This window comes from Pinus tabuliformis, chromosome 2_2 (assembly GCF_031772625.1).
Source record: "Pinus tabuliformis cultivar Carrire ecotype Pingquan chromosome 2_2, CPIR1, whole genome shotgun sequence".
NCBI lineage: Eukaryota > Viridiplantae > Streptophyta > Pinopsida > Pinales > Pinaceae > Pinus > Pinus tabuliformis.
Window position 1 is genome coordinate 549,844,484 of NC_142300.1, and position 25,024 is coordinate 549,869,507.

At 41.8% G+C, this 25,024-nt stretch overlaps 1 protein-coding gene across 1 annotated transcript in view; it reads right to left on the reverse strand.

The window, feature by feature from the left end:
• LOC149193816 (protein NUCLEAR FUSION DEFECTIVE 4-like) overlaps positions 1-25,024 on the reverse strand; it is an 88,841-nt gene that overhangs the window by 53,385 nt on the left and 10,432 nt on the right. The gene's annotated exons all lie outside the window — the stretch shown is intronic.

Consider the following 25,024-nt stretch of genomic DNA (forward strand, 5'->3'; position numbering starts at 1 on the left):
TTCCTGCTCATCCATGATATTGAAGCAAAACCTAGAGAGAAGCAACATCCTGATGTGCTTTTGCGATCCACCACACTGCCAACCCAGTCTGCATCAGAGTAACCATGGAGCCTCACATTCCCGGCAATGTATCTCAATCCATAAGTGATTGTGCCCCAGAGATATCTCAAGATATTCTTGGCAGCAATCCAATGTATATGATGAGGCTCGACCATAAACTGACTCAATGTGTTCACTGCAAAACATATGTCCGGACGAGACTTCACCAAGAACATCAGGGCCCCTATCAGTTGACGATACTCAGAAGGATTTCCCAAATCGGGCCCGACAGCACTTCCGCATAACTTCTTGAAGTTAAGTTCCATCGAAGTAGTCACAGAGTTGCAATCCACCATCCCAAATCTTTCAAGTAGCTTCACAACATCTTTTCCTTAAGAAAGGAAAATCTCCCCTGGCTTTCACCAGACGTCCAACCCTAGGAAGTAATGCATCAGTCTTAGGTCCTTCATATCAAATTTGGAAGCCAACTCTCTCTTACTGTTTACATTGATGAATAAGAGGGTTTGCACCTATCAGAAACAGATCGTACACATAGAGTACCAAGATGAGAGGTCTATCATTCTCAACCTTAAAGTAAAGGTTCGGATTAGCTTCACTTCTTGTAAATCCCAGCTTCATCAGATAACTATCGATCCTCTCATACCAAGCCCGGGGTGCTTGCTTCAACCCATAGAGGGCTTTCTTCAACCTGCATACATGTGTTTGACGATCTTGAACTTCAAACCCCTTAGGTTGTTCCACATAGACTTCCTCCTTAAGTGAACCATGCAAGAAGGCAATCTCGACATCCATCTAGTGTAGATTCCATCCTTGCGAGGTAGCAAGGGCTATAATTGAACGGATGGTGGTATAGCGAGCAACAGGTGCAAATATCTCATCATAATCTACACCTTCCTTTTGAGAGAAGCCTCGAACAACAAATCTGGCCTTGAACTTCTCAGCACTTTCATCAGCACCATGCTTGATCTTGTATAGCCATTTAGAGGTGACAAAAAATTTGCTCTAGGAACCACATCCCAGACATCATTCTTCATAATTGACTCGTACTTTTCGTTCATAGCATCCTTCCATACTTGTTGCTTCACAACTTCTTTGAATGAGCAAGGTTCAGACTGAATAATGGTGCTCATAGCAGTTAAATACCCTTGGTACCTATTAGGCTTCTTGCTTTCACGAAATGTCCCCCTCGGTGTAAGATGTCTCTCGGCATCTTCAAGAGTTTCCCTCAGCCATGAGGGTCTCCTTTTGGAGGAGGAGGGCTCATGAGGAGGAGGATCAATGGGATCCATCGGTTCTTCAACATCGGGCATCGGCTCATCCTACGAATCTCCCTGATTTCCTGCATCTGCTTCTTTGTCCTTCCTTGGAATAAGAAGGTTGCTAATCTTCCTTAGGGCAGCATCCTCATCGAAGGTGACATCATGACTCAACTCTACTTCTCTTTGACCAGACACATAGATTCTATATGCCTTAGAAGTTTCATTGTAGCCCACAAAAGTTCCTTTCTTCCCAGATGCCTCCAATTTACTTCTCTTTTCTTTTGGCACATGAAAGTATACGAGACTACCAAAAATTCTAAATGAAAAACATCAAGTTTCTTACCGGTGAAAACTTCTTCGGGAGTTTTGGAGTCCAATGCTTGATGAGTGCATCGATTTTGAACATACGCAACAGTGTTGGCAGCTTCTCCCCATAGGAACTTTGGAAGTCCTTAATCATGAAGCATGGCATGAGTGCCTTCTATAATGGAACGATTCTTCCTTTAGCAACACCATTTTGCTCAGGAGTATATGCAGTAGTAGTCTCCCTCTTAATGTCATCTTCCCTGCAATAGTCATTGAATTCATTTGACTCATACTTGGTTCCATTATCAGTCCTCAATATCTTGATCTTCTTCCCTGTTTGATTTTCCACCAAGGCTTTGAAGGCACGAAACCATGAGAATATTTCGTCCTTCTTCTTCAAGAAATATATCCAAGTTTTGCGAGAGAAGTCATCCACAAAGACAACATAATATAAATATCCTCCTAATGATGTCACAAGCAACATACCAGATAGATCAGAATGAACCAATTGCAAAATGTCTGTGGTCTTGCTATCACTTGAGGGGAATGGTCCCCTTGTATGTTTTCCCTCAGCACATCCCTGACATACACCTTCATGCTCTATTTTGAATTTGGGCATACTTGTAACCATCTTCCTTGCATCAGGTAGAGCCTTATAGTGAAGATGAGCAAACCTCTGGTGCCATAGTTCGAATTGAAGAGATGTGTCGCAAGACATGGCTCCTAGTGGACTTCCTCCAACTTGATATAAACTGTCAACCCTGAATCCAAGAGTAAATGCTTCTTTGAAATTTCTTTTCCACACACGTACCTTTCCATCGATGAATGCCACCTTGAATCCTTTATCTTCCATCGCCGAGATAGACACTAGATTCTTCTTTAGATCAGGTACATATAGTACGTCTTGAAGATGAACGGTGTTACCTTGATTCAATGGTGGCATTCCCAACTCCCTTCACGGGATAGGTGGCATTCTCTCCAAAGATAATTTCCAAATTTGTATCCTTCTCTATCAGATTTGAAAGAGCTTCCTTGTACCCGATGAAGTGCCTTGAGGCACCACTATCAATCAACCAATTTCCCAAAGTATCCGGAGGAGAGGCAGTAGAGAGGGCAGATCTAAGATAAAATTCATTTTGCTTAGAATTTACAACATTATACTCATCATACCTAGAGTTTCTTGTTCTTTTAGAAGCTCGATCATTTCCAAGTTGAGTAGCGGAAGCATTCCTTTTCATTTTGTTGTTGAACTTGCCATTCCTTTAATTGTTGTTGTTGCCCCTGGAATGATTGTGATCGTCATCATGAGATGTGTCCCTTCTATTTGGACAATCCCTGGCATAGTGACCAAACTTGTTGCAAATGAAGCATCTTCCCTTCCTTCCATTTTTGAATCCCGGACTTCCTTGACTTTGCTTCTTTGAACCTGCATTGTTCTTCCTCTTGGCATGAGCAGAGAATGCGGTAGGATTATTCCTATTTGAGGGCATCTCCAATTCCATCATCTTTGTTTCTTCTTGAGAACATCTAGTCAGCAATTCTTCAAAACCTGGAATTCTGTCATTATTGAGAATAGTAGTGTTGAACACATGCCATTCGGGAGGAAGACCTCCAAGGGCAATGAGAGTGAGCTCCCTGTCAACAATAGCTTCACCAATCGAAAGAAGATCATTTTTTATCTCGGTAATCCTCATGAAGTAGGATTGAATATCCTCACCTTTTCCCTTCTTTATATCCTTCAGCTTGTTCTTGAGGAAAAGAATTTGATTTGCATTGCTAGATTTGAACATGCCAACCAACCTGTCATATATCTCCTTTGATGTATTCAAATCGAAGATGTAAGCAACTAAGTGCTTATGAATAGAATCCCTGATGATCTTCTTGGCTTTGACTTCACCCTTCTTGTACTTTGTCTTAGCAGCAGCCGATGCATTTGAAGGAGGTTCCGGAATCTTTCCCTGCACATAATCCATGACATCTTCCATGCATGATAATTAGACTTATCATGGAGCTTATCATCAGACTTGAAGTAGGATGTGGAGGCCATTGAGACTTGTTCTTGATCAGTGATTTCTCCTCTTAGTGATTGCTCTTCACTCTTGCTTGGGCTTTGTCTTCACCTCAGCTCCGATACCATGTTAATTTTAGGATAACAATGGTATGTTCTATGCTTAGAGCAATTTTACTTCAATTTTCTTTATTAGCCCAATATCATATCCAGTATAGCAATCACATCAACATGATAGTAAAATGCAGATAGAACATAAACAATAACAGTAGAAGACAAGCCAACACAAGAGGACACAAGATATGGCACCAGCCAGGGACAAACCCCAATGTGGGGAAACCCTTGATCAATTCTTCAAAAGTTCAGCAAAGAAAGAGAGTACGATTTACAATATTCACTTGCCCAAACTGATCAGTCAAAACAACAGAAATAGAAAGCCCTAACGAGAAAGTCAATGCTGGTTAACAGGGCTGAAATTGACCTACAAAACAGCTCGGTCAACCTTGGTCAACTTAGCCTCCAACAGCAAGATAATGCAGCCCAAAACAGTCCGAAAATAACCAGTCAAATCTGGTCAACAAAAGTCAACGCAACAACCTGAATTAGGGCAATCAACACAGGGGTCAAACTGCCTCGATTTTTGTGCCCAAAACAGCGGCATGCCCAAACAGAAGTCTCCCTCACAAAACCGAAGTCAAACAGGGTCAACGCTAGTCAAAATTAGCGTCCTGAAATTTCAGTCAAATCTGTTTAACACAGCAGCTAGAAAAGCCAGTCTTCCTTTTGCATGTGTGGAGAGAGAGAGGCCCAGAAATCCATACCCAATCAAGTTGAGAGAGAGGCCCAGAAATCCATACCCAATCAAGTTGAGAGAGAGAAAGATGAATGAGATAAGATGCCAAAATGAGGAGGCACCTTGTATTTATATGCAACGTTGAAGGCTGGAGGAGGCTAATTTGATGATTCTCCGACATTGACAATTTGTCCATAATTAAAATAAATTCATAACTTCATTTGTACATGTCAGAATGGGATGATCTTTAGATCAATCCTACACCTCTCGGAAAGAGGAATCCAAGAAAAATATCAGCTGCCTCATAAGAGCTGTCCAAAGTGATGTTTGGCCCTAGTTGCCAAATTTAACAGAATACCAACACACAAATAATCATGTGAGAAGAGGTAAGAAAAGGATGTAATCTAGTCCATGAGATCCTCTCTTCTAACCAAAATATAGAGATGTCAATGATTAGGCTCATAAACTTTTGATGGATGGCAACCTCAAGCATATTATTATGGTCCTTATTATTTATGTCATATTTCATGGCCTCTACAGGGTTATGATTAGTAGGGAAGGGAGACTGATGAGATGGAGAGGCACAAGTAGGCTGCCCATGATGATCACACTAGAAAGGGGGAATTATAGATTGATCATGATCCTAAGGGGGTGCCCAAGGAGATAATGAATATTCAATGAGGGGCTCTTCCTTGATACTATACTCAGAAAGGGGAAAGGGATCAAGGTCACTTGAGATCATATGAGAACAGGTGCGGGAATCACTTTCAAAATGATGAACAAGAGAGGGAGGCAAAGAGGGGGGTGGAGTTTTGTATCCAACAGGTTTTTCTTCCCCAAAATCATAAGGCTCAGGGGATTTGAATATAGCATCATACTTAGGAGAGGTGGGAGCCTTACCGATTTCCTTAGTATCAAAGATTGGGCCTCTCCTAACAGGAAAATTGATCACTTCCAACTGCCCCTCTTTATGCAAGGGAAAATAAAATTTCTCCTTCCCAAGGGCATCAATGGATATGTCATCATAAATAATACCTGAGAGAAAGGGAGGACCAATTTCAGCCTCATCCTCCTTGTCAGTGTTGTAAATGGGAGCACAATCAAATTGAGGACCAACAATTTCCCATTTCTCCTTTTCAATATGGAAGTAATCTCCAATGTCATCTTCTAAGGGGCAAATGGGATCACCTTCCTCAAGGTTCTCAAAAGGAGAGTCATCAAGAGTAATATCCTCGAGAAAGGTAAGGTTGGTCTCAACTTCATCCTTCCCAACACGTGTTCTCAAAATCATCCTTTTCGTCATGTGGACCCGAGGAGGACTCGTCTTCCTGCTCATTACTTAGATTCTCAATGTCTTGATGATAGTCAATGAAGGCTTTCTCTTGGATGCTTAATGTGGGGCATACTTCAAAATGTCTAAGAAAGCCATCAACGAACTCCTCAATAAAAGAGAATTTCTTAGGTTCATGATCATGCAGCCATGAGTTATGACCACCGAGAGATCCCATGAACAACAACATAAGGACATCTTGGTGAACAACCTCCTCTCTTGAAGCATGTGCATTAAATCTTCCTACGTGGTTAATTACGGAGAGTGGATCACCACCAAACACTGGAACCCCACATAACATGCTTCTCGTGACATGATTAGGTTGCCCAAGGATGCTAGCAACGTCCAAAGCAGGAAATTTATCAAAGAAAGACAACCTATTTGAGATATACATGAAAAGTATGTAGGAGTCGGCAAGGTGAATTTAAAGATGCCTAGAAAAATGCTTGCTTCACCCTACAAGCAACAACCTTAAAGTTCAATGAAGAACTAGGGCTTCGTTCTTCCAATGGAGTCGCCAATAATGTTATGGCAATATGTCATATGGGGAACAAAACACACATTTCGTGTCCTCGGCAACGGCACCAGAAATGTTACCACTCAAACTAGCAGGAGTCCTAAAAGGGGATCCTTGAAGGGCTATCACTAGGTCAAGGGTAGCAATGGAGCAACAACTCATTGTCACCTCAGCTAAGGCTCCCTACTCTTTACGTTTTTTCACTGATGGGAGGAGACCCGTTATAATAAGGATCACAAAATTGAATGGATCAATGATAGGATGAGAGGCGATCCTAAAAGCCTATTCACAAGAGAGGCTCAGATATATGGCTTGCTTGCATTGAAAAGTAAAATGAAAGGCTCTCTAGGAAGGGCTTAAGGGAATTCTAGGGCTAGGGTTTGAGTATATGACTTGTCAAGAAGATTCTTAGCTCCTAAAATCCTTGTAAGAAACTTGGCTTCCAAGTGGTCTTTGTGAAATTGGCTTCAATAAGTTGTGGGACCACACGGGACCAAGCGGACCCGAGGTTAGGTCAAGGGAATGGGGTTGAGCAACCAATGATGTGCTTGACCTAATCAGGGAGGAGAAGGGGATCAAGGAAGGAATTTTCAATGAAAGGTAATGCAATGATCCCAGTGAGGTTTCTAGCCAAGGGAAACCTAGGGCAAGGAACAGTCCCCGAGCTAGGGCTTGCAATATCTTGAGATCCCACTATCAGATTTGCTTGAAATTTGGAGGGCCTCTAGAGCAAACTCCAGCACAGTTGTGGACCAAAAATCGAAGTATTTGGATGGCTAGATTGTGAGATAAGTGATTCCCTAGGTGACCTAATGGGCTAGGCCTAGAAAAGAAGAGGGAGGAGAAGAAATAAGGTTTAAGGTGATCACCTTATGGTGGACCAATGCCTAATCCTTTGGGGAGATTTGGAGTCAAGAGTAATTATGACTATGGACATTGAATTTTCTATGTCAAGGAGGCCTCAAAGACAACTTCGCATAGCATTAGGGCAGTAGCAAAAGCAACTTCATGAACTTTATACTTCATTTTACAAAATTGATGGCTAATCAAGATGAATTTCAATGAAGAAGCGTCTCTAAGAACATTCATTCATAATACAAGGCCCATACATGAAGCATCACTATCTAGAAACCAAATTTCCACAACTTCACATAAATGGATGCAGTAAATTAGCCCTACTATAGCGAAATCCCAGCAACAATATATGTGACAAAAATACAAAAGAAAATAGCATTAAATTGCACTTACATGTATTAAAAGTATATCCAACCACCAAGAATTTTCCAATCAAGAAGCTCCAATACAAGAGAAAATAATCCAAACATCAAAATTCATTCCATGCTCCAAAATTCGTCCTCCAAGAAGGATAGCGAAGTTCTCAAGGGAGATACAAGTCCAATCCAAGTGATGATGCTAAAATGAATTCACATCACTTGTATTTATACACTTCTAATGAGTTCGATTTAGCTAATTAGGCCTACATTAGCCCCTAGAATAAAATAATGTGCAAAATAACTAACTTTTGGTGACAAGCCCACCAAACTAGCTCATAAACAAAAGAATAAGCCTCTCAAGAGGTCGAATGATCAATAATACATGTCGTTGGGCCTTCTAAGAAGCTTGATGAAGTCCATAAGTGCCATAATGATGAATAGGACTCCCAAAAGTAGTGGACAAGGGGTTGGCCCCTTATTCTCCAAATAATAAACCTGTGGTGCTCCCAATGGGTGTGGGGGCACACAAGTAACCTCATGGGTCTCCAAATAGATCGAAGATGCCTGTAGACCATCTGCAAGGGCTCAAATGATGGTGTAAGTGATGCCACATCAGCGTACAGGTCTTGGGTCATCTGCCAAGTGCATGGTACAACTATGGGGTAAGCTAGGCATGGTGAACCAGGTGCATCTTCCTCGTCCAATAAGTGAATCTCGGGCAATCTCTGAACATCGCTGGGGATCCATGGAATGTTGTCTACTGCTGTGGAGGCCCATGGCTCTTTACACACCCCCTACATGTGCCAATGTAGCCCTCTAGAAAGTTAGGACCCCATATAGGGAGACCAAACCCAAAATGGAGACCATCTGCAATCTTGCATAAGATCCAATGCATCCCCTAGCCTTCCAGTACAACCAGTTATTTAAAGGAATCGAGTTAAAGAGCTTACAAACCATGGACAACAGGTGGGCACTTCATAATGGCATGCCCTTCCATAGTGGGCTTTGGCATGTGCTAATGTCTCCAAGCTCCAAAGGGGGTTAACCAAGTATCCTATTAGGTGGTTTCTACCTTTAGAGGGGATAGTATGTCCAAGGTACATCCTTCAAATGGTGGTGGCATGTGATAAAGAGATGAATGGAATAGGGAATGAGAGGGGAAATCTTGGGCCACATGTCGGGGTACAAAGGTAGCTAATAAAGGGAATCCCACACTTGGGTATATAATGTATAGGAGGGAGCAATCGTGGTGCACGAGATACCCCGGCCTTGATTTTTCCACCCTTCTTTATATGCCTTTTGTCTTTTATGATTTTTCTTTGATTAACTGCTCAGGGCTCAAAGGATAAGAGCATGATGTGTAAGGTATAGCAGTGGATACCCCTTTTAAGGTAGGGCGGTTCATTGCCCACCAGGGGTTGGGACAATCATGGGTTCCAGAATGATAAAGGAGGCTCATCTAGGGCCTATAGGAACCAGGGTGATGGCCATGGGTATGGGGTAGAGCTCATGCATTTGGCTTTTGCCCATGTGCTAAATGTGTTTGTCCCGGCCATCTTTTGCATTTTGTGGTACATTTTCCTATTGAATGTGGCCAATTATGCTTTTACTTTTCTTTTCAGCTGCATCAACCTCCAGGGCATCGTTTCAAGCCCGACCCAAGGTGTGGGCAAGGGGAAGGGGAGGCCAACCCTATGTGGACCCAATGGGGAAATGTGGACCCAGGTGGGAAGAATAATGAATGGAAGGGGAGTAATGTATGTGGATGATGAAGCGGGACCACACAACCAAAATCGGGGTTTCCCACGTAAGTAATACCACCCTAAAACCCAAAAGTCAATAAAAGAGATCCCACGGGACTAAGATCCTAGGGTAACATCCAAAAGAGGTCTAGGGGGCAGAAGCACGAACCCAGCGCACTCTTGTGAAAATTTCTAAACAGAAATTCTATTACTGCAACAACTGATTTATTCGCCTACTTATTATTCCCAATAAGTTATTTATGAAATCCCTTCAATAAATATTAAAATAAATTCTACTACAGATATCACATCATTATACAGAAACAAATATATGCACAAGAATCAATCACATCAACACAGTTATTTTTGGACAATTGTCCCCGAAAAAACCCAATGTGGGAAAACCGGTGCAATAGAGGAGGGTTTTATTAATCTTCAGCAACAATCGCTTTTACAAAAAAATTTACATAGACACTGGGAGAAAACACCTGAGACTTTTCTCCGAGACTTTCTGACACCCTAGAGAGCTTCCTTTCTCTACTGTGTCAACCCTACGTCATTCTGCATGGCTCTGCGCAGCTCTGGTCCCTCTTTGCGTCATCCCTGTGTCTCTCTAATCTGCATCTCCCTCTGTGTTGTCTCTCAGAGTCCCTGCGTCACTTCTTCTGAGCTCCCTGACTGCTGCTAATCCCCCTTTTCCTCCACCCTGCAACTCTCCCTTTGAAAACGATCTCCTCTTTAAGAATCGATTTTCCTTGAGATATTGAGTATCTGCTGGTGTGTCTCCAACTGACCCTCAAGCCTCCTCTTATACTTTTCCTGTTGAGTCTTCAACGGCCGAGATTAAGTCCCTAATCAACGGCTAAGATTAGATTTGGCTTGATCCTCGTCATTTAGAACCTTCTCACCCAGTTTTATATTAATACCCATTAATATTTTAATTTTCCTAAGTTTAGACTTAGGAACTCCATTAAAAATATTAATTATTTTAATATCTCTCCAACCGGATGGAATTTCCCAAAACGATTTCTGGGTTTTGGAGATCTTATGTGCCTTAGCCTCTCCACCAATTTTCATGGCTAGAGCACATCTGATGCTACCACAAATCAACACTCCCTCTTAGCGAGGAATGTGCTCTAGTAATGCTCCATCACTGAAACATCACACTGATCCTTCCGCACCGGTACCTGTGCTGATGCTTGGCCTGATGCCTCACACCATCTGCACTGTTGCTTTCTGTACTGCTGCCCATGACACTGCCACTGCTACATCTGTACTGCAGCTCCCTCTCCATATGTTGCCCATGCTGCCCATAGCACTGCTAACTATTGCACTGCAACACCTGACACTTATCCATTTCTGCTACTGAAATGGATTCTTTACCATCCCCATCTTCTCCCTGAAATAAATGAACTTTGTTCTTCCTAGGGCCTTGGTGAGGATGTCTGCCACCTATTCTCCTGTAGGAGTGTAGCTCAACTGTACTGCTCCTCGTTGGACACAGTCTCTGACAAAGTGACACTTGATATCAATGTGCTTCGACCGATCATGAAATATTGGATTCTCAGAGAGCTTGATGCAACTTTGATTATCACACATGATCCTGGTCGCATCCATCCTTCTACTGAATAGGTTCACAAGCAATTTTCTAAGCCATATGGCTTCGCACGAAGTTGTGCTAGCGGCCATATATTCTGCTTCAGCTGAGCTCAGAGCTACGGATTTTTGTTTCCTACTGCACCAGGAAGTCATCCCCAATCCAATGTTGAAACAGTACCCAATGGTACTTTTCCGATCTACTGAACTTCTAGCCCAATCTGCGTCAATGAACCCACTCAGCCTGATGTCATTGCCTCTAGTGTACAATAGTCCATGCTCGATTGTTCCTTGTATATACCTGAGAACATGTTTGGTTGCTACCCAATGCGCCCTCTTAGGTTCCACCATAAACTAACGAGGGTGTTGACAGCGTAACAAATGTCTGGACTAGTATTGACCAGATACATCAAGGATCTTATGAGCTGCCTGTACAAGGTGGGATCAACATCTTTATCTTCTAATGCATCAATTTTCTTCTAATTGATGATCATTGGAGTAGCCATAGGCCTACAATCCTGCATCCTGAATCTCTTCAGGATTTATGTAGCATATCTCCCTTGTCCAAGGAAGATCTCACCCTTCTACTGCCAAATTTCCAACCCTAGGAAATACAGCATTTGTCCCAAATCCTTCATGTCGAATTCTGTGGCTAGATTCTTCTTGCAGTCCTTGATGACCCTGGATGATCCTATCAGGAAGAGATCATCCACATATAATACTAGGACTAGAGGCTTATTCTCTACAACCAAATAGTAGAGATTGGGATCTGCATCACTCTTGACGAACCCCATCTTTTGCAAGTAGCTATCAATTCCACCATACCATGCTCTCGGTCCCTGTTTAAGCCCATACAAGGCTTTCTTTAACCTGCATAAATGAGATTTCTTCTCATGTGTCTCAAAGCCTTCTGGTTGTTCAATGTATACTTCCTCTTCTATTACCCCGTTCAAGAATGTCGTCTTGACATCCATCTGATGAATCTCCCACCCCAACTGTGCTGCAAGAGATATCATCGTTCTAATAGATGTATACCTAGCTACTGGGGCGAAGGTCTCTTCGTACTCTATTCCTTCCTTTTGAGCATACCCCTTTTCCACAAACCTGGCTTTGTATTTCTCCACACTTCTGTCTGCAGCATATTTGATCTTGTAGATCCATCTTGAACCTACCACTGATCTGTCCTGAGGCCTAGGCACCACTTCTCAGACATCATTCACCATTATAGAGTTGTATTCCTCCACCATCGCATCCACCCATACTTGATGCTGAACAGCCTCTTGAAAACTGGAGGGTTCCCCAACCTGAGCTACTAAGGCCTGGTATCTGTCTGGTTGTCTTCGCTCCCTTTTACTGTTCCTGGGTGCACCAATGAATTCTTCTGCATCCCGTAGAATCTGTCGGAGTTCCCGGCTCGTTCTTCCTCTGGTAGTAGGCGCATCTGTCAGCTCTTCCTCTTCCTGTGATTCCTCCTGTTCTGAAGGAGAATTTCTAGTACTAGCTTCCGCTGGTTGAAGTGGTTTGACCAACGACTCATCTTTTGATTGCTCCTCAGAAGGCATTTCTCGAGATTTTCTGAAAGCTCTATCCTCCATGAACTTTACATCTCGTCGAACTACTACCTTCCTGCTCCCTAGAAGATAGACTCTATATGCCTTAGCATTCTCGCTATATCCCACAAGATATCCTTTCTCTGCAGTTTGATCTAACTTCTTCCTCTTCTCCTCGAGTTTACGACGATATGTTAAACTCCCAAATATCCTAAAATGACTAACTTCACGTGTCTTCCTGATGAAAACCTTCTCTAGAATAATCTTGCCCAATGCCCTATGAAGAGTTCTATTCTAGACATAGACTATCGTGCTGCATGCTTCTGCCCACAGGAATTTTGGCATATCCTAATCATACATCATTGCCCTAGCTGCTTCCACAATAGTCCTGTTCTTCCTTTCTACTACTCCATTCTGCTCTGGATTGTAGGGAGTTGTCCACTCTCTTTTGATGCCCTCCCTAGCGCAAAAATCGGTGAAGTCCTTGTCAACATACTCTCCACCATTGTTTGAGCGCAACACTTTTATCTTCTTTCCTATCAGATTCTCCACTAGAGCCTTGAACTCTTTGAATCGACCAAAAACCTCATCTTTGGTTTTCAGAAAGTAGATCCAAGTCTTCCTGGAATGGTCATCAATGAAGGTGATGAAGTATTCGGCACCACTAAGAGCTTTTGTGGACATCGGTCCGCAGATGTCTGAGTGTATCAATCCTAGTACACTCTTGGCCCTATTGTTACTTCTTGGAAACGTTGCTTTGGCATACTTGCCCAGAGCACACCCTCTGCATACATCATCTCGTTCAGTACTAAGATCTGGAACTCCTGTTACAGTTTTTCTGAGAATTCTCAGAGCCCCATGGTGCAAATGTCCCATCCTTTTGTGCCATAGTTCATTCAAATCCTTGTCTCCATTACTGCCTATCAGTGCCATTGGTGATTCTAATTGCAACCTATACAACCTGTTACTTCTGATTCTGATCTGAACCTTCTTTTTCCAACTCAGGTGTTTGACGTATACTTTCTCCTTAATGAAGAAAATGTCATAGCCCTTGTTTTGAAGTTGAGATACGGAAAGTAAGTTCATCCCTAGTCCTGGCACATGCAGCACATTGGTAGCTCGAAACCGCTCTCCTGTTTCTGTTTGAAAAACTATAGTACCTTTCCCTACTGGAGTACACTTTGCCTTATTCCCCATGGTGATCTGAAAATTCATTCTTTCTTCCTGATAATCTGAAAAACATTCTCGGATTCCTGTCATATGCCAGGAAGCTCCACTATCTATATACCAAACCTCTGAGGAGGCAAAGCTTGCTACACAAGCAACTTCTTCTTCCAATCTGGAAGCCAACATAGAATAATCATAATTTCTGTCTCTTGTGCATTCTTCTGAAAATCTGCACGAGTCTCCTTGAGTGGATGCTTTTGCATCATGCTCTTGACCCATAATTGATTTTCCCTTCCTGTCGCCGAATCTTTGCTCTGATACCATGTGAAAATTTCTAAACAGAAATTCTATTACTACAGCAACTGATTTATTTCACCTACTTATTATTCCCAATAAGTTATTTATGAGATCCCTTCAGTAAATATTAAAATAAATTCTACTGCAGATATCACATCATCATACAGAAACAAATATATGCACAAGAATCAATCACATCAACACGGTTATTTTTGGACAATTGTCCCCGGAAAAACCCAATGCGAGAAAAATTGGTGCAGCAAAGGAGGGTTTTATTAATCTTCATCAACAATCGCTTTTACAGAAAAATTTACATAGACACTCGGAGAAAACACCTGAGACTTTTCTCCGAGACTTCCTGACACCCTAGAGAGCTTCCCTTCTATACTGCGTCAGCCCTGCGTCATTCTGCGCAGCTCTGGTCCCTCTTTGCGTCATCCCTGTGTCTCTCTAATCTGCACTGTCTCTCAGAGTCCCTGCGTCACTTCTTTTGAGCTCCCTGACTGCTACTAATCCCCCCTCTTCCTTCACCCTACAACTCTCCCTCTGAAATCGATCTCCTTCTCTTTGAGAATCGATTTTCCTTGAGATACTGAGTATCTGCTGGTGTGTCTCCAACTGACCCTCAAGCCTCCTCTTATACTTTTCCTATTGAGTCTTCAACGGCCGAGATTAAGTCCCTAATCAACAGCTAAGATTAGATTTGGCTTGATCCTCATCATTTAGAACCTTCTCACCCAGTTTTATATTAATACCCATTAATATTTTAATTTTCCTAAGTTTGGACTTAGGAACTCCATCAAAAATATTAATTATTTTAATATCTCTCCAACCGGATGGAATTTCCCAAAACAATTTCTGGGTTCTGGAAATCTTATGTGCCTTAGCCTCTTCACCAATTTTCATGGCTAGAGCACCTCTGATGCTACCACAAATCAACAACTCTTTCCGCCAGATCCCCCCATTAATCCATGCCCAAAAGTGTCCATGATAAGAAAACTACAATACTCAATTACCAAATGACAAGGTTTACATTTAGGTTCCAGAGGCCCACCTTGAAGGACCCCATGGCTGGCTCAAGTGGCGGAGAAACGACACAACGAGCTAGTTGGTGGCTGCAAGGATTGTTGGCTGCCCGCTGAGGACCATCTTGGAGAAAATTCTCCTAGGGATATCACCCACAAAATGGTGGGTAACAGTCATCTTGGACAAAGCCTCCAACTATATTGCAACGAGAAGGATATTGGAACAAAAACACCCCACCATTTGGTAGATTCCATGTGCAGCCCATTGTTTGGACCTCATGCTTGAGGATATTGGCAAAATTGTGTGGATGAAGAAGTGTGTGAACAAGCAAATGAGTAACTAAATACATCTACAACCACACATGGGTTTTGAACCTTCTGAGGAAAAACGATGGGGGCAAAGAGTTTGTTCAATCAGCTATTATATGATTTACAACAAACTTTCTTACAATACAATGCATGTTTTATCAAAAAGCCAACCTGCAGAAGATATTTTCTTGTGATGAGTGGAATGCATCTCAATGGAGCAAAAATGTTGAAGTGAAAGAGATAGTTGCCAAAAATTCTCAAAAATCATTTTGGAAAATGGAAAAAGAGGTAAGTACAATTCAATGAGGCCCTTGTGAAAATGTTGTGAATGATGGATGGCGATAAATTCAGCATGGGCTTATGTATGAGGCCACGAATTAGGCGAAAGAGGCAATAAAGATAGCATATGATGATAAAAGACAAAATTATTTTTCTCTATGGAAAATCATTGATGATAGATGGAATAAACAACTCCATAAACATTTACATGTTGCTGGCTATTACTTAAACCTAAGGTAAAGTAATCTCAAAGATTTTTTGTTTCGTTGTTTATTACAAAAAAATTAAATTTAGCCAAATTTTCAACTCAATTAATGAAGGCTTTTTGTCTTTTGAACTTTGAAGGTATTGTTACCCACCTTTGTTGGGTAAGACCTTGAGGTCCTTAAGCCAGGGCCTTTCTACTCTTGGTGGGTATAAAAACAACAAAACAGTCTCATAAGAACATATGGATATATGCTTCAAGGCTTTGATTTAATAGTACTGTATGACGTCATTATGGATCTATTGAAGTTGTGATCAAGTGCATTGGTCAATGCAGTACCAACTCTGTCAAGAAAAAGGAATGAGAGGAAACAGCATATGACAAATGACGTTGAAGGAGGTTGCTTGTGGCTGATGCAGTGGAATTAGGATGCATATCAGAACCACTTACTGTTCGAATGGCCCCCTGTCTTATTCCGCTAGGCTAGAATGGAATAATTGAAGAAAATAATGGTTCAAAACCTTTGAGAGTTAATGTACATAGTTACAGACTGCATTAGTATAATATGGTTTGAGCTCAAGTGAGGACTCTAGAGTTCAATCATAGTGGAATAATTACCACCAGTGCCCTCTTCTAGCGATGAACCAGGAAGAAAGATTCAGAAAATGCAGATCCAAATTGGTGCACCACTTATACAACTTCCACACAACAGATAAATTCATCTCATATAGCATCTGAGGAGGTTTTAACTGGGCCTGATACAGATCCTCCACATTCCTCTTTAAATCTTCAAATTGGCCATTTTGGTAAAACAGAAAAATGTTCATGCGAAGTGATTGTTCATTGTACCAATGCCTTATTTACTGTTTCTCAGGATGTTTCAAACTGAGGTAGCATTCTCATGTAAACAGTGTGTACAAAGTTCCCTGTGTTAAAATTGGCAACTAGGGCCAAACTCCACATGGGTCATCTTATTTACAATTATGACAGCTGATATTTTTCTTGGATTCCTCCCTCCGAGAGGTGTAGGATTGATCTAAAGATCATCCAATTCTGACATGTACAAATGAAGTTATGAATTTATTTTGATTATGGACAAATTGTCAAGGTCGGCCAACAAACTTATGTAGGCTCGGAAGCCCAACAGTCACGTCTATTCATCCTCAACATTTGCTATAAATACATGATGCCTTAGCCTCATTTGGACACGCTCATCTTCACACTTCTCTCTCTCTCTCCTCATTGGTTAGGTATGGATTTCTGGGCCTCTCTCTCTCCACACGTCCAAAATTTCAGGAGAGCGAAATTTTAGGAGACCTAATTTTTGGATAGTTTGACCAAGCGTTAACCAGCTTGCGTTGACCTCCTTTGACTGCATTTTTGTGAGGGCTATCTCTGTTTGGGCAGGGCACATTTCTGCGCACAAAAATAGAGGCTAAATGTTGACTGTTGACCAGCGTTGGCTGCAGTTAAGGCTGACCGCAAGTGGGCTGTTTGACCAGACTTTGACTGGGCTGAATTTGATTGTTTTGAGGGTTGTTTTATCTTGTTGTTTGGAGGCTGAAGTTGACTGAAGTTGACCGATTTGCTAAGGGTCAAATCTACCCTATTGACCAACGTTGACTTTTCTGGTTAGGGCTCTTTTGTTGTTGTTATAAATTATCAGATTTGTAAATTGTACTATCTCTCTCCACTGAATTATTGAAGACTAAAAGAAGATTTGATCAAGGGTTTCCCCACATTGGGGTTTGTCCCTGGCTGGTGCCACATCTTGTGTCCTCTTGTCTTGGCTTGTCTTCTACTATTTATGTTTATGTTCTATCTGCATTTTACTATCATGTTGATGTGATTGCTAAACTGGATATTGATATTGGGCTAATTAAGAAATTGAAGTAAAATTGCTCTAAAGCATAGAACATACCATTGTTGCCTAAAATTAACATGGTATCAGAGCTGAGGTGAAGACAAAGCCCAAGCAAGAGTGAAAGAGCAATCACCAAAGACAGTTGGACAAGGACAAAAGGTTCAATGGGTTCCTCATCCTACTTCTCGACTGAAGACAAGCTCCATGATAAATCTGACTATCATGGATGGAAGATGTCTCTTGATTTGACCTTGGAAGAAAAAGAAGTGATGGACTATGTGCAAGGTAAAATCCCTGAACCTCCTTCAAATGCACCGGCTGCTGCGAAGACCAAGTACAATAGGGCTGAAGTCAAAGCAAAGAAGATTATCAGGGATTCCATTAACAAGCATCTGGTGGCCTATATCTCCGAATTGAAGACCTCCAAGGAGATCTACGACAGGTTAGTCGATATGTTCAAGGTTAGTAATGCTAATCAAATTCTATTTCTCAAGAATAAGTTGAAGGATATTAAGAAGGGCAAGGACGAGGATATTCAATCCTATTTCTTGAGGATTACTGAGATCAAGAATGATCTACTCTCGATTGGAGAAGTCATTCCTGACAAGGAACTTACTCTCACCACCCTTGTAGGACTCCCACCTGAGTGGTATGTATTTAGAACCATCGTTCTCAACAATGATCGAATTCTAGGGTTTGCAGAATTGATGTCGAGATGCATTCAAGAAGAAACAAGAATGGTGGAGCAAGAAATGCCTTCTAATAGAAGCAACCCCACTACATTCTCTGCTCATGCTAAAAGGAGAAATAGTGCAAGGTCTAAAGGTCATTTCCATGGAAAGCCTGGATCTAAGGGAGGAAGGAAGGGCAGGTGCTTTGTTTGCAATAAGTTTGGCCACTATGCAAGGGAGTGTCCAAATAGAAGGGACACATCGCATGATGATGATCACAATCATTCCAGGGGCAACTTCAACAACAACGATCAAAGGAATGGCAGGTCCAATGGCAAAGGAAAAAGGAATGCGGGACATCAAGGAAATGGTTGACCCTCCAAGGAATCAAGGTAAAACTATTCATTTGCAAAAAGTATTATATGTCCCTGATCTCAAGAAGAACCTAGTGTCCATTTCAGCCATGGAGAACAAAGGATTCAAGGTGGCATTCATCAATGGAAAGGTACGTGTTTGGAAAAGAAATTTTAAAGATGCTTTTACTCTTGGGTTCAGGGTTGACACTTTGTATCAAGTTGGAGGAAGTCCATTGGGAGCCATGTCTTGCGACACATCTCTACAATCTGAACTATGGCACCAAAGGTTTGCCCATCTTCATTATAAGGCCCTTCCCGATGTGAGACAGATGGTGACAAGTATGCCCGAGTTCAAAGTAGAGCATGAAGGTGTATGTCCAGGATGTGCCGAAGGAAAACTTACAAGGGGGCCATTCCCCTCAAGTAATAGCAAAACCACAGATATATTGCAATTGATCCACTCCGACATATCTGGTATGATGCCCGTAAACTCTTTGGGAGGATACTTATATTATCTCGCCTCTACGGATGATTATTCTCACAAGACCTGGATATACTTGAAGAAGAAGGATGAAGTGTTCACCTGGTTCTGACATTTCAAAGCCTTAATCGAAAACCAATTCAAGAAGAAATCAAGATATTGAAGACTGATAATGCGACCGAGTACGAATCCAATGAATTCCAAGATTATTGCAGAGAAGCTGGCATTAAGAGGGAGGCTACAACACCATACACCCCCAAGAAAAATGGTGTGGCTGAAAAGAAGAATCGCTCTATTGTAGAAGTTGTTTGTGCCATGCTTCATGATCAAGGCCTTCCGAAGTTTCTATGCGCTGAAGCAGCAAATACCGTCGTGTATGTTCAAAATCGATGCCCTCATCAAGCATTGGACTCCAAGACTCTCGAATAAATGTTCACTGGTAAGAAACCCGATGTCTCTCATTTTAGAATTTTTGGAAGTCCTGTATATTTTCATGTGTCAAAAGAAAAAAGAAGCAAATTGGGTGCATCTGGGAAGAAAGGAATCTTTGTGGGCTATAGTGAAAATTCCAAGGGATGTAGAATTTATGTGGCTGGTCAAAAGGAAGTTGAGATAAGTCATGATGTCACCTTCGACAAATATATGGCCCTCAGGAAGATCAACAACCTTCCTATCCTAAGGAAGGACAAAGAAGCTGACACCGGAAATCAGGGTGAAAAAGAGGATAAAACGATGCCTGATGTTGATGAACTTATGGATCCTATTGATCCTCCTCCTCATGAGCCCTCCTCCTCCAAAAGGAGACCCTCATGGCTTAGGGAGACTCTCAAAGATGCCAAGAGACACATTGCACCAAGGGGGACTTTTCGTGAAAGCAAGAAGCCGAACAGGTATGAAGGACATTTGACCGCCATGAGCACTATCATTCAAAATGAGACTTCATCATTCGAAGAAGCCGTGAAGCATCAAGTATAGAAGGATGCTATGAATGAAGAAAACAAGTCAATTATGAAGAATGATGTCTGAGATGTGGTCCCTAGACCCCAAGACAAATCGGTTGTCACCTCCAAGTGGCTCTTCAAAATCAAGCATGGAGTTGATGGTAGTGCAGAAAAGTTCAAGGCTCGCTTTGTTGCTCGAGGCTTCTCTCAAAAGGAAGGTGTAGATTACGATGAGATATTTGCACCTGTTGCCTCGCAAGGATGGAACCTACATCAAATGAATGTCAAGACCTCTTTCTTGCATGGTTCAATCAAAGAGGAAGTCTATGTGGAACAACCGAAGGGATTTGAGGTTCATGACCAGGAATCTCACGTATGCAGGTTGAAGAAAGCTCTCGATGGATTGAAGCAAGCACCCCAGGCTTGGTATGAGAGGATCGATAGCTATCTGATGAAGTTAGGATTGACTAGAAGTGAAGTCAATCCAAACCTTTACTTTAAGGCTGAAAATGATAAACCTCTCATTCTGGTACTTTATGTGGATGACCTCTTTCTGACAGGTGTGGACCCTCTCATTCACAAATGTAAGAGGGAGTTGGCTTCTAAATTTGAGATGAAAGACCTAGGACCGATGCACTATTTCCTAGGGTTGGAGGTTTGGCAAAAGCCAGGTGAAATTTTCCTCTCTCAAGGAAAATATGTTGTGAAGATATTGGAAAGATTTGGGATGGTGGACTGCAAGCCTGTGACTACTCCGATGGAACTTAACTTTAAGAAGTTATGTGGTAGGGATGCTGGAGCTGAATTAGGAAATGCTTCCGAGTATCGTCAACTCATAGGAGCACTGATGTTCTTGGTGAACTCCCATCTGAACATATGTTTTGCAGTTAACACATTGAGCCAATATATGGTTGAGCATCATCATATACATTGGATTGGGGCCAACAATCTTCTGAGATATCTTTGGGGCACAATCACTCATGGACTGAGATACACTGTCAGAGATGTGAGGTTGCATGGTTATTCTAATGTTGATTGGGTTGGTAGTGTGGTGTATCGCAAGAGCACTTCTAGATGTTGTTTTTCCTTGGGTTCTGCTTTGATATCCTAGATGAGCAGGAAGCAGAAATCGGTTGCCTTGAGCACCGCCAAGGCCGAATACATAGCTGCTAGTATGGCCTCCTGTGAAGCTGTCTGGTTGAGGAAGCTCTTCAGTGAGCTGTTTGGACATATGTTGAATACCACCGTGATCCTCTAGGACAACCAGAGTGGGATCCGATTATCAGAGAATCCCATGTTTAATGATTGCTCCAAGCATATAGATATCAAGTAACACTTTATCCAAGATATAAACAACGAGGAGCAATAAGGCTCCATCACATTGGGACTGATGAGCAGGTCACTGATATTTTGACAAAGCCCCTGGGGAAGGTCAAGTTCTTGGCCTTCCGAGAATGACTTGGAGTCGTGGAGAGACCCTCTTATGAGGGTCCTGTATGAGATGGGCATTGAGCTCTGGAAGCTCCGGGGGGCTTGGGGTACTTCTTGGAGCGATGAGCTACCATAGCGTGAGTGGTTCAGCCTTCTCCTACTGGTTTGCTGTGTATAGGGTAAGTGGTTCAACCTTCCCCTGCGATACCCCTTGGCGAAATGTAGGCAAGATGAGTGGTTCATCCTTCTCCTGCTAAGACATCCTACCCATGCAGTTTGGGACTCATGGGAAGTACCTCTCATCTGGCCAATGAGTAGGGAAATGAGGATAGGGACCATAGTACTACCGATGGACGCATTGTGTACTACCGTACTCCCTATGCTAGGATGACCAATATTGATCTGGGATCAATTGGAACTGACTTTGGGTCAGTAAGAGTGGTATGAGACACTCTCTTTTGATTGGAACTGACTTCGGGTCAGTAGAGAATGGTATGATACATTCTCGATCACTTCTTCTTCTTCATAGTTCAGCAAAGCAGAGCAGTGCATTGATGGCAGAGATAGTACAGATTGGCAGATGGATTAGCAGATGGAGTTCTCCCTAGTTGAGAGGGAGTGTTAAAATTGGAAACTAGGGCCAAACTCCACATGGGTCATCTTATTTATGACAGTTGATATTTTTCTTGGATTCCTCTCTCCGAGAGGTGTAGGATTGATCTAAAGATCATCCGATTCTGACATGTACAAATGAAGTTATGAATTTATTTTGATTATGGACAAATTGTCAAGGTCAGCCAGCAAACTTATGTAGGCTTAAAAGCCCAACAGTCACGTCTATTCATCATCAACGTTTGCTATAAATACATGATGCCTTAGTCTCATTTGGACACACTCATATTCACACTTCTCTCTCTCTCCTCATTGATTGGGTACGAATTTCTGGACCTCTCTCTCTCCACACGTCTGAAATTTCAAGAGAGCAAAATTTTAAGAGGCCAAAATTTCAGGAGAGCAAAATTTCAGGAGGCCGAAATTTCAGGAGAGAGCAAAATTTCAAAAGGTCGAAATTTCAGGAGAACGAATTTCTGGACAGTTTGACCAAGTGTTGACTAGCATGCGTTGACCTCCTTTGACTATGTTTTTGTGAGGGTTATCTCTATTTGGGTAGGCCGCATTTCTGGACACAAAATCGAGGCTAAACGTTGACTGTTGACTGCAACTAGGGTTGACCGCAGGTGGTCTATTTGACCAAAGTTTGACTGGGCTGAATTTGACTGTGTTGAGGGTTGTTTTATCTTGTTGTTTGGAGGCTGAAGTTGACCGATTTGCTAAGGGTCAAATCTGCCCTATTGACCAGCGTTGACTTTTCTAGTTAGGGCTCTTTTGCTGCCGTTATAAATTATCAGATTTGTAAATTGTACTATCTCTCTCTGTTGAACTATTGAAGACTAAAAGAAGATTTGATCAAGGGTTTCCCCACATTGGGGTTTGTCCCTGGTTGGTGCCACATCTTGTCTCCTCTTGTCTTGGCTTGTCTTCTACTATTTATGTTTATGTTCTATCTGCATTTTACTATCATGTTCATGTGATTGCTAAACTGGATATTGATATTGGCTAATTAAGAAATTGAAGTAAAATTGCTCTAAAGCATAAACATACCATTGTTGCCTAAAATTAACACCCTGCAATACCTCTGACCTGTACTACAATTTCAGAGCACTTGTATTTCATTAAGGGTTACAGGTCGCTATATCTGTGTGTGTGTGTGTGTTTACTTGGTTTCAGCTGACCTATGGATCAGTGTTAGGTGACGCCAACCTACATAATTCATGCTGATTTAAAATATAAATTTGGCCTGAGCCAACTCATATGTGAGTTTAAACTAGTGTGATTTGTTTTAAAATAAAACGAGTTAGGTTAATAAGTCGACCTGAATTAGAGAAGAACTCAGACTGTCGAGCTAGCCTCAATGTTTGGGGTGTTTTGTTGATTTCATGGGCACACTAATTGGCATGCTATGAAGAACTGGTTAGGTTTTTGAAGACTAAGTGCCACCTTTGAAGATCATGTCCACGAGAAGGAAGAGTTTAGGGTTTCTCCTTGCACAAATTGTGGACTTGTTTCATCTTTGAGGGTTTTGGAGGCTAGGCACCTATTTTGAAACACTGGTTTGTCCACCTTGGGGGGGTGTACTTGTATTGATTTCGATACATGGGTTTCACACTTAACTTGCAGAATTCTTTTGAGGAAACAGCGCCGCCGCCCCCACTTCCTTTGAGTGTTCACTCACATTTTGAAGGCTACATGCACCTTTGCTTACTTGGAAGGGCATTTGGAGTTTGCTTGATTGAGTGGTGGATATGGATAGCATTGGAAGTGCCTTGGAAGGCAGGAGAGATCCATCAATTTGAAGTTTTGAGGCTGAACATGCACTTTTGGAAGCCCTTTTCCATGGTGAAGAGAACTTGGAAAACACATCAAATCATGAAATGAAAGCTTGGAAGCCCATATATCCATTTGGAAGGAGTTATGGGCTATTTTGAAGGTTGGTAAATGTCTACACGCTTTGGAGAACCATTGAAGGGCCTTTGAAAGCTAGATGTTATGCCAAAACACCCCTCGTGCCCCTCATTTGGAGAAGTGGGTCAAATTTATGAGCTTATGCCCCTCAATTTTCATACATGTGGCATTAATGCCCCTAGATTGTATTATTTTAGATTATTTGATTTTTTCAAAGGGGCCTTTCTCCCCTCCATATGCTATATTAGGAATTTTAGCCTAGGAAATTATTATTTTAATATAAAGGAAGTTGAGCACCTCTTCTATAAATAGAGGTGCAATTCCTCTCATTTTCTCATGCTTCAAGCTGGAGGAGAAATCCCTTTCGAGGTCTAAAATTTATTCAATTTTTCTCTCTTATAATTTGGCTATGGATGGATGAGTTGAGCGACTTTTCTTGGAGGGAATTGTTAGAACTTAGAACCAATGTTGCACAAAGCGCGATCGGGATTTAATCGGCGCCGGGAAAAAAGCGGAAAAAATCGACAAAAGCGGGAAAAAAGCGGAAAAAAAGCGGGAAAAAAACGTTTGGCACAAAAATATTCATTTTTTTTCATTTTTTTTCAATTTTTTTAATATCTAAACCATCTACAACATAAAATAAATACATTGACACATAAATATGATAAAAAAACTAATATATAAGATGTTTAATATCATTTCTAGCGCTAAAATCACACATAACATTGAATCATGTCCTGAATAGTAAGTCCTGAGTCCCAAGTCCAACTCAACCTCAAAATATCAACAAAAAATATGATAATGTATCTCATCATGTCATAATGTCATATACAATAAAATGAAAGTCTAATCCTATTGATTTCCTCTGCCCCTCTTGCGAGAAAATGGCACAGCTTTCTCTTTCCCTCTAGATGTAGAAGCTGGTGCCTGTGCTGGTGGAAATGGCAGTGGAGTCTGACGTGCTCTAGAAGCTGAAGAACTAGTAGTAGCAGCTACAGGAGGCTGAGGTGGACGGAGACCACGTCCTCTACTGGTGGTAGTGGTAGCCCGGGTAGCCCGGGTAGGCGGTGTCACCTCCTCCTCCTGCTCCTCCAACTCCT